This window comes from Humulus lupulus, chromosome 3, assembly GCF_963169125.1.
Source record: "Humulus lupulus chromosome 3, drHumLupu1.1, whole genome shotgun sequence".
In the NCBI taxonomy this organism is placed as follows: Eukaryota; Viridiplantae; Streptophyta; class Magnoliopsida; order Rosales; family Cannabaceae; genus Humulus; species Humulus lupulus.
The window spans coordinates 258,168,488-258,185,715 of record NC_084795.1 but is presented as its reverse complement, the minus strand read 5'-3'; the positions used below and the strand labels follow the sequence as shown (position 1 = coordinate 258,185,715).

The 17,228-nt window shown below is 32.4% G+C and overlaps 1 long non-coding RNA gene across 1 annotated transcript; it reads left to right on the top strand.

Annotated features, from left to right (window-relative positions):
* Positions 1-8,674: 8,674 nt before the first annotated feature.
* On the top strand, positions 8,675-9,814 carry LOC133821614 (uncharacterized). Its single transcript, XR_009887707.1, has 3 exons — positions 8,675-8,825; positions 9,410-9,465; positions 9,706-9,814. It is a non-coding gene; the product is annotated as an uncharacterized LOC133821614 (long non-coding RNA).
* Positions 9,815-17,228: the final 7,414 nt, after the last annotated feature.

The window sequence follows — 17,228 nt, the reverse complement described above, 5'->3', positions numbered from 1 at the left end:
CTACGTGCTGCGATATATCGGCACACGCTGATTAATTAAACATGAAATTACACATATTTAGGTAAGTTTGAATGGAGTAAATAGCCATGACTAAGCCCTCAACGTATTTAAAGCTGCTGACTGACCTTATAGCATTCAAACTTTACCCCTTATTAAATTTAATCCTCCAAAATACTTAATCCTTAATCATCCATACATAACATGTGCTTAAAATCCTATTGGTCCTTATCTAAACCTTATAGTATAATAAATATTATCCTTAATATCAGTCATATAATCAAACCTTAGGTTAACATTAATATTCTTAAACTATAGGTTAAACTTAGAAAATCTACAAGTACTACTATGAGTGTCCAAATAATTCCCGGTCTGAACCAAAAATCCACAGTTACAAAGATAATGCTATAAATACTATAATACTACTATCTATCTTAGCTAAGTAAAGTTCTTGGACTCTACAAAGCTAAAGTCTTGCGCCACTTTCCATTGATACCAAGGTTACAAAGATTATTTATGTCATCAAAAATATCTAATGTTATGACTTGGCATCATAAACAAGATCGTACATATGATGGTTGTATGAGACACCCAAGTGATTCTCTAACATGGATGACTTTTGATCATAACCATAAGGATTTTGCTGCAGATCCTCGAAATGTTAGACTTGGCCTAGCTTCTGATCGAATGAATCCTTTCAAGACATTAAGGGTAAGCCATAGTACATGGCCATTTATTTTGATACCATATAATCTTCCTCCATGGATGTGTATGAAACAACCTAATTTCATTATGTCTTTGCTCATACCTGGTCCAGACGCACTTGAAAATAATATTGATGTATATCGAAAGCCATTAATTGAAGAGTTAAAGGAGTTATGGGAAGTTGGATTTGAAACTTTTGATGCTTCTACCAAAAAAATCTTTAATATGTGTGCATCACTATTATAGACTATCAGTGACTATCCAGCATATGCAAACTTATCAGGATGGAGCACGAATGGAAAATATGCATGCCCATCTTTTCATCAAGATACATGTTCTTTGTGGTTGAAGTATAGCAAAAAGCATTGTTACATGGGTCATCGACGCTGGTTAGAAAACAACCACCCATTTAGAAATGATGAAAAGTCTTTTGATGGCACCAAAGAGAAAAGAATGGCTCCAACACCATTAAGTGGTTCTATGATATTGGATACATTAGTAGGCTACCAAATTAAATTTGGGAAGACAGTTGTTAACCCTGGATTGCCATACAGTTGGAAGAAAAGGAGTATATTTTTTGAATTGCCATATTGGAAGGATAGTTTATTGCAACACAATCTTGATGTGATGCATATCGAAAAGAATGTATGTGAAAGTTTGATTGGGACATTATTGCGTTTAGATACAAAAAAATAAAGACAATATGAATGCGCGTCTTGATTTTAAGTATATGGGTATTAGATCTGAACTTCATCCAAAAGAGAGCGAGTCTAAGAAAACTGTCATTCCACTTGCATGTTTTACATTAAGCAAAAAAGAAAAAATGATCTTCTGTCGATTTCTAAGGACAATTAAGGTTCTAGATGGATATGCTGCCAACATTTTTAGATGTGTTGATGTAGGCAAAAGAAAATTTTATGGGCTCAAAAGTCACGATTTTCATATCATTATGACTAAATTACTACCACTAACATTGAGGGGAATATTAAGTGTGCATGTTTGTCTACATCTAACTACTTTAAGCAACTATTTTCGCATGATGTATTCAAAAGTTGCTCAACCACAAGATTTTATGGAATTTGAACAAAAAATACCAATCATTCTTTGTATTCTTGAAAAATTCTTTCCCCTGACATTTTTTGATATAATGGTTCATTTGGTGATACACTTACCATATGAGGCATGAATTGTTGGACCATTAGTTTATCGTTGCGTGTACCCTATTGAAAGGAAAAATCTTAATTGATTTTATTTAATTTAATTGTAACAAGTTTCAATTTTTCTTCTAATGTTTTTATGAATAATTATAGGTGCTTATCTAAGTTGAAGTCATACGTTCGAAACAAAAGCAAACCAGAAGGTTGTATTGGTGAAGGATATTTAGCTGATGAATGCTTGACGTTTTGCTCAAGATACATGGAAGGTGTGGATACAAAATTTAATCACAAGCCTAGAAATTGCATTAATGTGGAACCAAATGGAGAAACATTGCCATTTTTCCAAACGACAGGTCGACATTTGGGAAAAATCTATACTAAGACTTTAGATGAGGATACTAATGTTAAGGCTCATCGATATGTGTTATTTAATTGCAATATCGTAGACTCATTTATTGAGTAAGTGTTATCTATTATATTTCTAATAATAAAAAAACCTGAAACATCATATAATTATGACTAATGCTAATTCATTTTTTAGGGAACATCGTAATATCATTGCACAACAAAACTCTCGTCAACCAGCAATGACTGTGGATCGAATTTATAGCAATTCATTTCCTTCATGGTTTTCTTAAAAGGTAATATTTTTTCATTTATACAATTTTCATTAACTTAATGAGTCACGCACATGTTGAGTGTAGTTATTACTTTTTGTCAAATCAAGTAGAAGAATTATATGATAATGGGGACAATCGAGTTTCTGAAGACTTACGTTGTTTGGCAAAAGGACCAAACAATGTTTTCCTTCGATTTAAAAAATATCTAATAAACGGTTTTAGGTTTCACACAAAAGAAATTGAAAAGAAGTTAAGAACACAAAATAGTGGTGTTATTATGATTGCTAAGACTCAAAATTTCACAAGTAGTAGGGATCCAAATCCAATTTTCGAAGAGGTTACATTTTATGGAATATTAATTGATATTATAGAACTAGATTATCCTTCTTAAAATCTATTATGTTATTTAAGTGTGATTGGATTTCAAGAAGTGACATTAAAAAAGATAAGGATTGCACAAGAGTCAACTTTTCAAAGATGCATGAAGATGAGCCATTTATACTAGCTTCTCAAGCGAAACAGGTAATGTATGTGGAAGACCTCAAACATAATGGATGGCATGCTTCTTTAAAAATCAATTCTAGAGTTTATTATTTATATGAGTGTGCAATCACACCATGAGAATGTGAAGTCTTATTTGCAAACTGAGGTATGTAGCGCAACTATTGATGTTGGGGATGGAGAGAGTAGTTTGGTTATGGAAGATATGCAAGACACAATCATTGATATACCAGTGTCTTTCGATACAAATGAGACGGATGAAGAAACTTAGGGATTATAATTTTCTTTCTTATTCGTATTTTGCATCAATTGCTTAATTTTATTTGTCTTAATATTTTTTTTGGGGTTCAATTGTATGTATTCAAAAAAAATTATTATAATCATGTGTTAATATTTATTTGGTTATTTTTCATTTATGAAATTAGTTAGGCCTAAAAGAATAAATTGCATTTAAACTCTTAATCTAAATTTGTAAAATAAAAAAATTAACAAATTAAAAATAGCACTAAAACATTTCACTAGTAACACTTTTGAAATGTCACTAAATCTAATATTTTGTGACATTTTTACAATGCAACTCTTAACATATTCTAGTGACATTTTTTGAATGCTACTAAAACTATATATTCACAAATTAGTAACCTTTTTGATCAAATGCCACTAAAACATATACATAGTGAGATTTTTTTTTAAAACGCCACTAATTGAAATGTCATTTATTCTTACTAAAGTGACAGTTTTGAAAAATGTCACTAATGAAATGTCATTAATTACAATTTTTGGTATAGTGTAATAAAAATAAATACATATTTGAATAAGCATATTTACAACTTTAAAATTAAGCAAACGTGCATATTGCTTCTACCTAGTATATATATATATGGGTAGCAAGCAAGAATTTTTATATATATATATATATGAATAATTTTTTCCCTAAGAATGCAACGGCCAAGCCCGACATGTATGAGCTTATATATAAGTTATTATCCTAGCAATAAATGATATAAGAATTATAAAATCACTGTTGTCTATCGCTGAACCCAAAACTTAGCCTAGTAATATCTTAATCAGTCTAAATTTCGAGAAAAGGGCACCATTTTATTTAATTTTGACATTCATATCCGATGCCATTCCTATTATAAAGAAAGCTAAACATGCATAATATGGCTTTGGATTCCAGGTATAGAATTTTTTGAGAACATTCAAATGTTTTGATCTATATTACTTACCCACTACTGCATGCATGATCTTAACTTATCTTACATATATTTATTTATATTTCATCCTAAATTATTCACACTTATAGGCTATATCACGTCACGACTTGTTAACGTTTAAGTCAAGGGCTACCATCCTAATCCCAATAGGCTATCTTCTTTTTTATTATGATAGTAATTAGATAATTGTTAAAGGGCACCACTAGTGTACAACACATGAAGTAGATAGTGTATCACTATTGGTGCAATCTAATATCGGATCCCACACATTTGAATTTAATAAACATTATGAGATATCGCTAACCAATCATAGGGTATCACCTTATGTGATGTTGGACACTTTAAGGTGTCAAATAGCAATACTATTAATTAAGAGTATTGCTATTAGGCACCATAAGGTGTCTAACACCACATGAGGTGATATTTTATAAGTTTAACAATTTCTCATATTACTTATTAAATCAAAATATGTAGGACCTCATAATGAATTGCACCAATAGCAATATGATACAATTGTAGGGAAAAATTATATAAGATCTTGTTTATTTTCATGTAAATCGTATATTAAACATATTAATATAAGAAAACCTAGAACATATTTCTAAAATTGAATTCATACAGAAATAATGATAAGAATACTTACAATATTTTGCAGCGGAATGATTGAGTCATTCCTTCAGTTTCTCTAACCCTTGTATCATTTCCGTCGTAAGATATCACCAAAAAACTGAACTATTCTTCAATTTTATTCACAACCTTCCAAAATATCCTTAGAATCACCTAGACTAGAGTGGACAATTCTCAACACATGAGATAGATACAATAAGAAGAAGATTAGAAGAGAATATTGAGGCTTAGAAACAGACTTATGCTATAGAAAGAATCTAAAACCTAGAGCGCATACAAGAATAGATCTTCTCATTTTCTGTCACATAGTCTTTTTGTAATCTCAAACTTTTGTTTTCAACTCTCACTCATCAATCCTTTTATAGTCTCATTTAGGTCATTTATTTTAATTAAAAAATCAATAAAATAATAGATAATACCAGCCTAATGGTCGAAATTATCATGGGCTTTAGGCTTGTGAAATTTTCCATTTAATTATAAGTCCATTGGACTTAAAATCAAGGCCTGTATTATTTTCTATTGATTAATTAATTAAATAGTTATTTAAATCCTTTATCAAATTAATTATTTATAATTTGAACCTTGATTTAAACTTATTTATTAATTTAGATACCAATTTATCTTAATTAATAAATTTGCCACAGTTTCTCTTTTCTTCTCTAAATTTCATAACTCTGTGAAACTATCCAAAATTAATCTTGTCAACTTTGATAATTCTAATTGATAATTAAATCAATTAATTGAGACTATATAAATTATTTATCCAAGGTACGGGACCACGGGCCTATGAAATCAAGCTCCAATAAGTTATCATAAATTTAACAAATAAATTTACTAACGTATTAATTCCTCGTGACTCCACTAAAGACTTGGAGCTGCACTCTTAAATTCCTAGAACGCTCAATAACCAATATAGATATGTTATTAATGATCCATTGTTACAATCATAATTGTCACTCAATCCTCTATAGACAGTCTACAATGAGATGGGACTAAATATATCATTTTACCCCTCATTGTATTTTATCCTTAAAACACTTAGTTCTTTGTAAATGATGTTTCAGTAAACTAATATTAATTGCTGAAATGAGATCTCTATCATTTAGCACCTTGAACAAAAATAAAAGGAAACCATCATTTTACTTCTTCATTAGAAGCTATAGATGGTCATATCTATGATTAACACTCCCACTCAATTATACTACTGAGTTCCCAAGATGTAAGTATGAGCTAGTCTGCAGGGTAAGCTGGTAACGAACAAGTCAAAGAACTCAAATAATACAATCAGTTAGAATACTAACCACTTAGAATTGAGATTAAATTGACCTATGGTCAACTATATGATATGACTAGAATAGATAATAACGATATGTTTACTTATCCTATCTACTGTCAATATCGGTCCAGTCCGATGTAACAAATACATCTAATCTTATCTACTTTGCTAATGTTCTAGAAAGAACATAACACTGCGATGTGTAAGTAGATCATATTGTAGATTGGCAAGTCATGGTCAGTGTAAATCATGTGCAATGACTAATCTTAGGACCAACTTATTTTGAACATATAATCATATTTATATTCCACTGTGATTACGTCACTATAAATATGTTAGCTATACGCTCGGGATTTAATAGAAGTTTATATTAAACAAATAATCGTGAAAATAAAACATGTGAGCAAAGTGATTGACCAAGTCAAAAAATGATTTCTATTCTTTTATTGATAATAAAATGAGATTACAAAGAAATTGTGTTTTAGTTAGGGCATAAAACCCCAAAAACAATCATGTGGTGTTGGGCACCACTAGTGCTCTTTAACAATTCTTATTAATTAACTAATTAATTAGTTTCAGTTTCAGTCATATGTGGTTAGTGTAAAATGTACAAAGTAGATGCTGAAAATCTCAGAGTGAATGAATACACAACTGAGCTTAGGACCTTCTCGTTTATATAGAACGAGTTACAAGAAAGGTGAAAGAAGAATTAGAAGTACACCCTCAAGTAACTAATTCAAGATTACAACAAACTAAACAAACTTAACTAGCACAATAGCCTAGATAAGTGGATTCTCTAACAACCCCCTAATGTTAAGTGGCATGGGAAGAACTATTAACTTGCGACATATAGCAGAGAAACGAGTGATGAGAAGGTGCTTGGTAAGAATTTTAGCTACTTATCCATCCGAAGGTATGTATCTTATATGGAGTTGCTTGTGAGGACCATGTCATGTATGAAATGAAAGTCGATTTCAATGTATTTTTTCCTTCCATGAAAGATTTGATTGATTGCAAGATGAATAGATGAAATGTTGTCATACCCCAATATTGGAGTTGAAGTCACTTGAAGCTGAAGTTCAGAGAATAAGTGTTGGAGCAAGTAAGCTCTGTTGTAGCATTGGCCAAGGCTATGTTCTCTGATTTAGTTCTACTCTGAAAGACTACTTCACTACACCAAATACCTGTTTTCATAACATAATAATATAATTCTACTGAAAAAGTATTATGATATGTATATGTGGTAAATGGAAAAAAATGGCGGTAATATATTTTGGGAGACCGCCTATAACTTGTAAAAGTTATATTTTTTTTGGCCTCTCTCTCATGTGTTGTCCTTGGTCTCTTCCTCACTCTCTCAGCCACCGCTCCTTCAACTTCAATCCCAATTCACTCTCTTCTTCTCAGTCTCAACATCGACCCCTCCCTCCCGACTTCACCTCCAAGCAGCTTCTCGACATCCTTTGTCACCAGAATGATGAATCCTCCGCGCTTCACATCTTCGACTGGGCCTCGAAATAGCCTAATTTCTCAGCCACTACCTCCATCTACCAGGAGATTCTTCGCAAACTCACCAAGGTTGGGTCTTTTGACTCAATGACCAATCTCATTCTCGATATGAAGCGCTCCGCTTGCCCCGTCGATAAAGGTACGTTCTTGATTTTCATCTAGAGCTATGCCCAGTTCGAGTTTATGATGAAATTTTGGCTCTTGTCTCACTCATGGAGGATGAGTTTGGGGTGAAACCCGATAGCCAAGTCTCTCCAATCTTTTCGTGTCACCCTCTTTGTCGTGGGCAAATTTTGGGTATTTTTCTGTGTTATGTTTTGGGTATTGTGGAGAAGAAGGGCAACCTGTGTACGAGCTTAATTATTTTGGGCATAGAGTGTGGGGTGGGCTGTGGAGAGAAGAATATGCGTAATCAAATATAAGAGTGGGTTTCTTCTCTTAGTTTTCCTGCTCGCTTGTTGATTTTTGTCTTGCTCAACTTCAGTCTTGTGTATGGACGTTGATTTTTAGGTTCGACTAAGTATACGGCTATGGTCATATGTTAGAGAAGAAGCCTCTCATGGAAGGGTACATTTTCATTATTTCATTTATTTTATTTTACCTTAGTAATGATTTTTCGTATGGTGTTGTGACTATTAACACTTGGATGAAATAATCTTTATGCATAGGAGTTTGAAATTTAATTGCTTAATTGTATATCTTTTTAGAAAGCTCCAATTGATCCTTTCAATCGTGAAAGTTGCAAGCCATCTGCATCTCAAGGTGTTCCACTTGGTGGCATGGGGTTTGTGGTGTACAAGCTTGTTGCTACAAATTTTTCAACTTTGTTCTTTTTTATTTGATCAAACTGATGTGCTTGTTTGTTTATGTCTCATACAGAAGTGGCAGCATATCTAGAGGTTTTGGAGGTGAATTTAGGCAATTTCAAATTGTTCCTGGTTTGTGTGAAGATTCTCCGGTCATGGCCAATCAATTTTCTGCCAAATTAATTATAATTACATTTACAGATCTCTCTAATTATTTTTCATTTTTAAACTCATTATATATATACATAGCAAGAAAATGGAATTGAGGAACATAGTGTATATGGGCAATGGTTGTGATGGATGATGGTTGCCATATACATGGGTGGTCGAATCCCTCAGATATCAACTTTACTTTCATGACATATAGAATGGTCAATATTGAAGTGGTCTATCCCATTTGATGTTTCAAGGTACCTTATATGATGTAGTAATTAAAGTATAAACCTTATTTATGTGTCTCTTATGACAAACGTTTTTTACATTCTTTTGAAACGAACTAGTTTTAGCCCTATTGATACATGCCAATCTTGCTTAAGGTGTTCAGAAGAAATGGATTATGTGTTTTTTATTTTAATCTTTAGTGTTTTATCAAATGATATACTTCCTTAACGGTAAATTGGCCATAATAATATATCATTATATTTTGAGCACACCATGTCACTATGTTAGGTACCTTTTGGCATATTTTAGGCAAGTATCCAAGACTAGATCTTTTTTTCATATGACCAAAAGTTTCCTAGTCATAATGTTTTAGTACTCAACTACTCTCTCTCTCTCTCTCTCTCTCTCTTAATTATAGCTTTGGAACATCATAGCACAAAGCAATTTTTTTTTTTTGCACTTTTATATGGAAAAAGTACAGCAGTGTTCTAATTTTTCACCAAACAACATCAGACCGTTGATTTTCCAAATATGTTATTTTAAGTGTAAATTTTATATCAGGCCAAATATGTTTTCTAATATTTTATTTTTTTTTTCACTTTATAACTTGTAGATTGGCAATGATCTTTTTCAATTTGTGGGGCCTCTTATCTTGAATCAACTCTACAGGTTGGTTGGTTCTCCTTTCTTTAAATCAGTACTTTGCAAGAGATGTGTCCTAAATACTTCAGATTTTTAATTTTATTTTTAGTTCTGAGATGCTTCTTGTTATTGTGGCATCTGCTTGTTCATGGTGGGGAGAATAGGGTAATCATAAGTTTGTAATTCTGATTTATAAGTCCAAAATTCTGTAAAATAAATCATTGTTGCATTGTTGTTGTTGTGATTATTTATTTTTCTGAAGGGAAGAGGTTTTGTAAGCTCTTGAGAAATTAAGAACTGGAGCATGGGTATTCACTTCTGCTCTCACATTTTAAAGAAAGCCATCACTGATCTACTACTCTTTTTATTATAAAGTAGGTTTCAACATTTTGTGGGGAGGGTGCTGCCAAGTGTAGGCCCTTATTGATAGTGATTTTTCTTACTTGAGTCCTTTCTTGATCATAGAGACTTAGTTCCTGTTTACTCTTCTGCTCTGATGATTAATCTCATGTCAGAATCTAGTTATTAATAATATGTTCCAAATTCTACTTTTGTGTTTCTTAAGTTGCTTTATACGTACCAGAATTTTGAAAGTTGTACAATTAGTTTTCCATCTGTTTTATTACAAAAAATGCATATTAGTCCAATTCGGTAAACTTTTAAAAAGGGAACAATTAGTCTATAATGCATGGACTATTCCTGTTACAAATCGATCAGAGGGACTAAAGTATTTGTTGATTTATCATTTGCTTACTGAATTTGGTTATTTCAGCCTGGTGTCCACTGGGTCAAGTGTACAATTTTCATGATATATACTGTAATTGGCAAGTTTTTGTCCACATCTTTCCATTTGCAATTTGTGTCACGTTACCAATTAGGTGCACTGTTCCTTGAGGTTGGTTTCCATATTTTATGAATCTCTTGAAATGATATAGCAAAGTCTATTCCTTCCTTTTAGTCAACTGCTATAAGTGATCTGTGTTTTCCTTTCCTTTTAACTTCTGTAAAGAGATTATGGCCTTTTGTTTTCTGGTTAATGAATTGTTTAAAAATAATAATTTTTCTTCTTCTTCTTCTTCTGTACAGTTTCTTAATCACCCTTCTCTTGATGGTCTTTTAAGTGATAAAGATCGAAAGGTTGGGCTTTTATTTCCTTGTGGACTCTACAAATCTATTATTACCGATGTTCAGTCGATTTGATATGGTTTTACTAACATCTGAATAATTTTATTTACATTTATGTTTGGAAATTGTATTTTAAGAAGGGGAAAGAAAAAAAAAACTAGAATTTCAAGGGATTTCATTTTCTCTTGTTTATTTATTTTTTACATACAAAAAATGACCTTACACACTAAAGAATATTTGTGCTTGTCATTTTTTCCCCAGATTTTCAAACATCTTACTTGCCTAGAAGTTGATGAGGACTTCAGAGATGTTAAATCGGGTTACTTGATGTCAACATCTTATTTCTGCTTTAAACTTTGGATTTTTGTTGTCGGTGACTCATTTGTTTTAGAGATATTATTTTAATAAGATTTTGAGTGTCTGTTGTTATGCATATTATTTGTGGCTTTTTTGGCTATGGAAGGTAATAATTTATCCTTTATTGTTTTTGTTGGTTTTTGTTCTCTCTGACTTTTTCTTTTATATTTGTGTTTGTATGTAATTGCTCAATTTGAATGGAATTCTCATTGTCTTGATGCTAATGAGGGAACTGAAATCTGTGAACGGGTTGTTTTTAGATTTGCTGAAGCACTTTTGAACAGTGAAGTTGAAGTTGTAATGCAGTTTTATTTTCTTTTTAATTATTAAATACTTTGCTTCATTTGTTAAGATTTTATTTTGTAATATGCTCATTCCCCTATAATGCTAAATTTTATCTGCAGACTGTTAATAAATACAATGAGCTACTTACCTACCAACTTGAGAAGCAAAGACTGGTACGTTAATTCTTTAATTTCATTGGATTTTATTTTTTAATTTGAAATACGACTTTGCTATTGCTCCTCCTTGGTACTTATCATCACTGATCAATGAGGGAAAATGTTCTCTGTTGGTATTGTGATGAATCTTTTGATGAATTATATTATTTTTATGTCTGGCCACCTGACTTCATAAAGTTTCACTCACATTTCACTGAATTTTACTTCTACAAGAATTGTTGCTGTTCTTTTACTTTTAGCTGTTGCTCTTCTTTGTGTGTACGAACTTTGTGCTGTGTATGTTATAGCTTGTTCAAAGGCATCTCAGCGGTATTCGCCTTCTGGTTTCTTCGGTGTATCAGCAGTTGCCTTAGCAATTAACATGCTCTTTGTATGTAGAATGGTGTTTAATGGTACATGTAGTTCTCTTGTCTGGAGTTTTGGTCATTTGTTTCTATGTTTTCTGCTTTTGCAGTAGCAATTGAATCTTGTTGTTCTATGCTTTTTATGTGTTGATAATTGAGTAACACTTTTATTTTCTGAACAGGTCAGTACGTTAGAGCTGTCTTTCTACATTTATGCTTCGTACTTCCTAGAAATTTCATGATCTTCCTATGCATGCGGGTTATAAGTTTTTCTCTGTTTGTGGCTCTGATCTTCCTAGGATTGGATCTTTAAATTAATGCTCCTATATAAAACACCTAGTTTTTCTCTGTTTGTGGCTCTGGAGAATAAATAAACTTGCTTGAACTTTGTCTAAACTAAGACAATATTAAAGGTTATGGAATTTATTTAAAGTGACTTTATATATTGTATATTTGTGGAGCTTTGAATTTTTTTAGACTAGCTATACGGTTCTCTTACTCTGGTCTTGTATTGAAGGTACAAAAAAAAGCTCATGCTAGTTCATTACATTCATAGATATTGTACTTAGATATATTTTTTACTTTTGTTATTGATCCCCCTCTATTTCAAATATAAAAAAAACTGTAAATCTAAGATTTGTGTATATATTTTGTCTTCATAATGTTTGTTGTTTGGGCTCTTCCACTTTTTTCTATTATTTCACATTACCTTTGACTTTTGGGATATTAGGTTTATTTTATCTCTTGACTTAACTTTGATGTGTTTGGTTTTTGTAGGTTTAATTTCCACGAATCTTGGATCATGGAAGTCTTGTAAGAAATTCTAATATTCCATGAGAAGTAAGTACACTTGTGACTAGTTTATGTCTTGCATAGAAGCACTGTCATGTTGAATATACATATCAATATATATGTCATACATTATTTGAAGCTTGTATAGAAAATAAGAACCATCCATCATGCATGTATTCATGAATGAAAGATTGTTATGCATGTAGAAAATCCAAGTATAATAGAGTGATGCATGCAGTGAGATACCTTTGTACAGATTCTGAACAATTCTCATCACTAAAGCCACCTCAACCATGTTTTTCCAGCCATATTGAACATCATCTATTTCTTCTTTTCCACATGAAATATTGATAAATGAATATGGACCAAACAGGGGAGTCCTTGAATCGTTTAAACTCATATTATTATAACTGGTCAATAATATAATAGTTGATGAGTTTTGTTTTATTTTGGTCTCTAGTTAATCTACCAAGTTCAAAGTTTCTGACCCCCCAGTTGAATTCAACTTCTTATTTTTTACTGCAAAGTCATAAAAAATGATGGGAATATATCATTTTAGTATATATGTGTACTTCTTTAAATTTTATTAGTCACTAGTTCAATTTATCAGCAAAATAATAATAAGATTTAACTTGTTCATTAAATTTTGACCATGGATTACTTTATATATCATTGCTATAAGACCTGACCAGTGACTATGTTCTTAGAAAATTCATCATATATATATTAATAATTATCTATAAATTCTCTATGTTTTGTATTTTTTTAATCAGAAATAAAAATAAATGAATAATTAATAATGATTCTTAGAGACAGTGTTTTATGTGTTTCTCTTAGAGACAGTGTTTTATGTGTTTGGTTTTAATGGTATTAGCAGAGTAGAATTTTGATGCTCTTTACTCACTCTTCCATATCTCATTACACTTTGCTATAATTGAAATGTGATTTTTTACTCTATTTAACAAGCCACACTTCATAGCTCCTGTCTCATATGATTTATTTCCAAAGCAAAGCCTATCTAGGACTTCTTGTAGACTTTTTAATTCAACTTCTCTCACCTCTAAAGCATTGTGGATTGAATATGGTTCTGTGTCCTCAAGTTGCAGATGTATATTAGCAAGATCAAGTTCCCTTCTTTGTTTTGACTGTACATAAAAATAAAAAGAAGACGAAGAAAAGAAAATTAGACCAAAAGTACTAGCTATATAGTCATTATAAGCAAATAGGATTGGCGATTTAAAGTGGTCACTTGTATGTCTAGTATTTTTGTAATCTGAACTTCAAAATGGTTAAATTCTTGGATTAGTTTTTCTGCCTTTGCTCTTTTGAATTTTGATTCTGGCTCTTCTCTGATTCTGATTCGATTTTGAATAAATAAATAGGAAAGAGTGAGTTAGGGTGGGGAGCAGCAAGGATATGTTTGAAAGAAAAAATGCTGAACTTAAGGCCACTGATCTGCCACTCCAAAGGGCCACAACCATAATAATAGTGAAGTTTTTGTAAAGAACGCCCTAAACTAATACTTATAAAACATTCACATAACATTATTTATAAAAGAATACCACTCATTATCAAGGTCTCAGTGGGGACTTGCTTAAAACCATGCAAGTTGGCGCCATTAGTTTTAAAAGAAAACATGAATTTTTTTGCAAAGTTCAAAAGAAACAAAAATTAAATAACTAAGTCCCACTGATAATTTGGAAAGTCTCTTAAAACATAACATAATTTAAATGGCGTTCTAAGATGATCGTTTTTCCGTCCATAGGATGCCCCACGCCATACACCCCACGACGATAGAACTCCTCACGTCACCACACGTGCCATAAAGAAATCCTATTTTCTACCTGGAAGGAAAGTAAGGGGGTGAGCTAAAAGCCCAGTAAGAAAGTACAAACAATAATCAAGTAAGGATACCACAAATACGAACACTAACGTTCATCTAACACATCATGGCATATCATAACATTATCGTAACATATCATCATAGCATATCATAACGTTTTCGTAACATATCATCATAGCATATCATAACGTAATCGTAACATATCATCATATCACATTCATACAGCATACATGATGAGCATGGCCCGCTAGTTTTCCATGTCACCCTATGAGTTAAACAAGAGTCTCTGGTCCTTGAATAACCTCGGCGCGTCCGCCCTAGGAGTTACGTCTTTATATCCTTAGTAACTCGTTTGATGTGTCGCGTTCATCACGCTAACATCCATAAACATGTCATATTCATACAAGCCAACATATCATCACATTATGGCATTCATAATTCATAACAATTCATTTATACAACAGTCTTACCATTCATAGCATAAAATCATAGAATCTAACTAACTTCCTTACCTCAGGTCCGAGCTAAGAAATTTCACAACCTCTCAACGAGCCTATACCATAACCAAAACAACATTTCTTAGGTTCATAAAATTACTATTTTTCCCTTCCATACAACTCATGTGTGCATGGGCCATGGACACATAATAATAGTTACACACATGCAATTATACTTAACTACACATAAAGCCATAAAAGAATAATGCTCATTTTACCTATTTTACATGCATGATCTTTCTATAAAAACCACATAGTTGAATAATGAACATAATTTTGGACGTAAAAGTTGATTTGCATGTAACATGCGTACGTGGGAACATTGCGTAATTGAGACATTTAAAAAAAACGATAATTCTACATTTCTTACTTTTATCGTTTTAAAATTAATAGACATATAGCATGCTTTATTTTTCTTAAAATTTCTAGGTTGATTAAATTTCTCAAAACATCATTTTATTTTAAAAAATAATTTGATTTAGCTTAAAATAAAATATGTGACAATTTCATTTATCAATCTCAAATTACAAAGAATTAACAAAAAGCTTGGAATTAATTAAAATACCTATGTTTAATATAAATTTTAACATTGGTTAATTGTGTTACATAAATGATGTGAGAAAAATATATTTTTAAGTGTGATGTATGTTGGCTTGTATGAATATGATATGTTTATGGATGTTAGCGTGATGAACGCGACACATCAAACGAGTTACTAAGGATATAAAGACGTAACTCCTAGGGCGAACGCGCCGAGGTTATTGAAGGACCAGAGACTCTTGTTTACCTCATAGGGTGACATGGTCAACTAGCGGGCCATGCTCATCATGTATGCTGTATGAATGTGATATGATGATATGTTACGATTACGTTATGATATGCTATGATGATATGTTACGATAATTTTATGATATGCCATGATGTGTTAGATGAACGTTAGTGTTCGCATTTGTGGTATCCTTACTTGCTTATTGTTTGTACTTCCTTACTGGGCTTTTATCTCACCCCCTTACTTTCCTTCTAGGTAGCAAATAGGATTTCTTTATGGCACGCGTGGTGACGTGAGGAGTTCTATCGTCGTGGGGTGTATGGCGTGGGGCATCCTATGGACGAAAAAACGATCATCTTAGAACGCCATTTAAATTATTTTATGTTTTAAGAGACTTTCCAAATTATCAGTGGGACTTAGTTATTTAATTTTTGGTTCTTTTGAACTTTGCATAAAAATTCATGTTTTCTTTTAAAACTAATGGTGCCAACTTGCATGGTTTTAAGCAAGTCCTTACTGAGACCTTGATAATGAGTGGTATTCTTTTATAAACAATGTTATGTGAATGTTTTATAAGTATTAGTTTAGGGTGTTCTTTACAAATGGTATCAGAGACGGTCGTCCATGTTTCCAAGGATCCCCCCCCCCATACACGCTAAAGACGGGAAAATCTCACTTCACCGCGTCGTAAGTATTTTCTTATGTGTTATAACTTGCTTCTATTTGTTTTATTTAATTTTCTATAGTAAACTGCAGTAGATAAAATGCCTCCTATGTTAAGAACGACAAGGAAACAATTGCTTAAGGAGATCTGCGCGATTCCACGAGTCGAGCTTGACGAGGATCCTGATGATTGGCGCATGGCGATTTTAAAGACGACAAAGGAGGTCTGCGATTGTATCCAAGGAATAATGAATAAGAGGGGAGCCTTGCTTTGGCCAATAGAACAATTCTGGGTGATGAGTGAAGCTTTATCGATGCACCCGGAGGCTCTTCGATAGTTACATCAATCATGGAATAACGTTGTGCTAGATGACATGGAGTTTAGCACCATGGAGTTTACGAATCGCGACTTTCTGGCAAGATATGACCTTAGTCGTCTGGAGTTGGTGCTAGTAAAGACCGATAATGGCGAAAAAGAGGAGCGTTTAGAGATGGTGCATGACGTGGAAGGAGAAACGGTAGTTGAGGAAGTACTGCGAGCTATACCGTGTCTGACCGCGAGCATGGAGATAATGGCGAGTGCTCCCGGCTATTTCCACATCCCTGAAAACGTCTTTTATTACAATTCAGAGGACGAGTCCACCGTCGAGGACTAGAGTCCATTTCGTAATCGTCGTATGGGGGTGCCAATATATAAGATGGAATAATAATAATTTTCCAAGACCTTAAGGATATATGTTTTGGTTAATTAAACACTTTTTGGGATTGTTTAATTTTGGAATATTTTAAACATTTTGAATACTATGGATATTTTATTGCAAATTTTAAGTGATGTGATGTGAATGCATGATTTACAAATATCCATCAATATGTAATGTTCCTTCCTTATGATTTTTCCTGTGATTACCTTAGAACTTCATCATGTCAACCAGAGGAAGA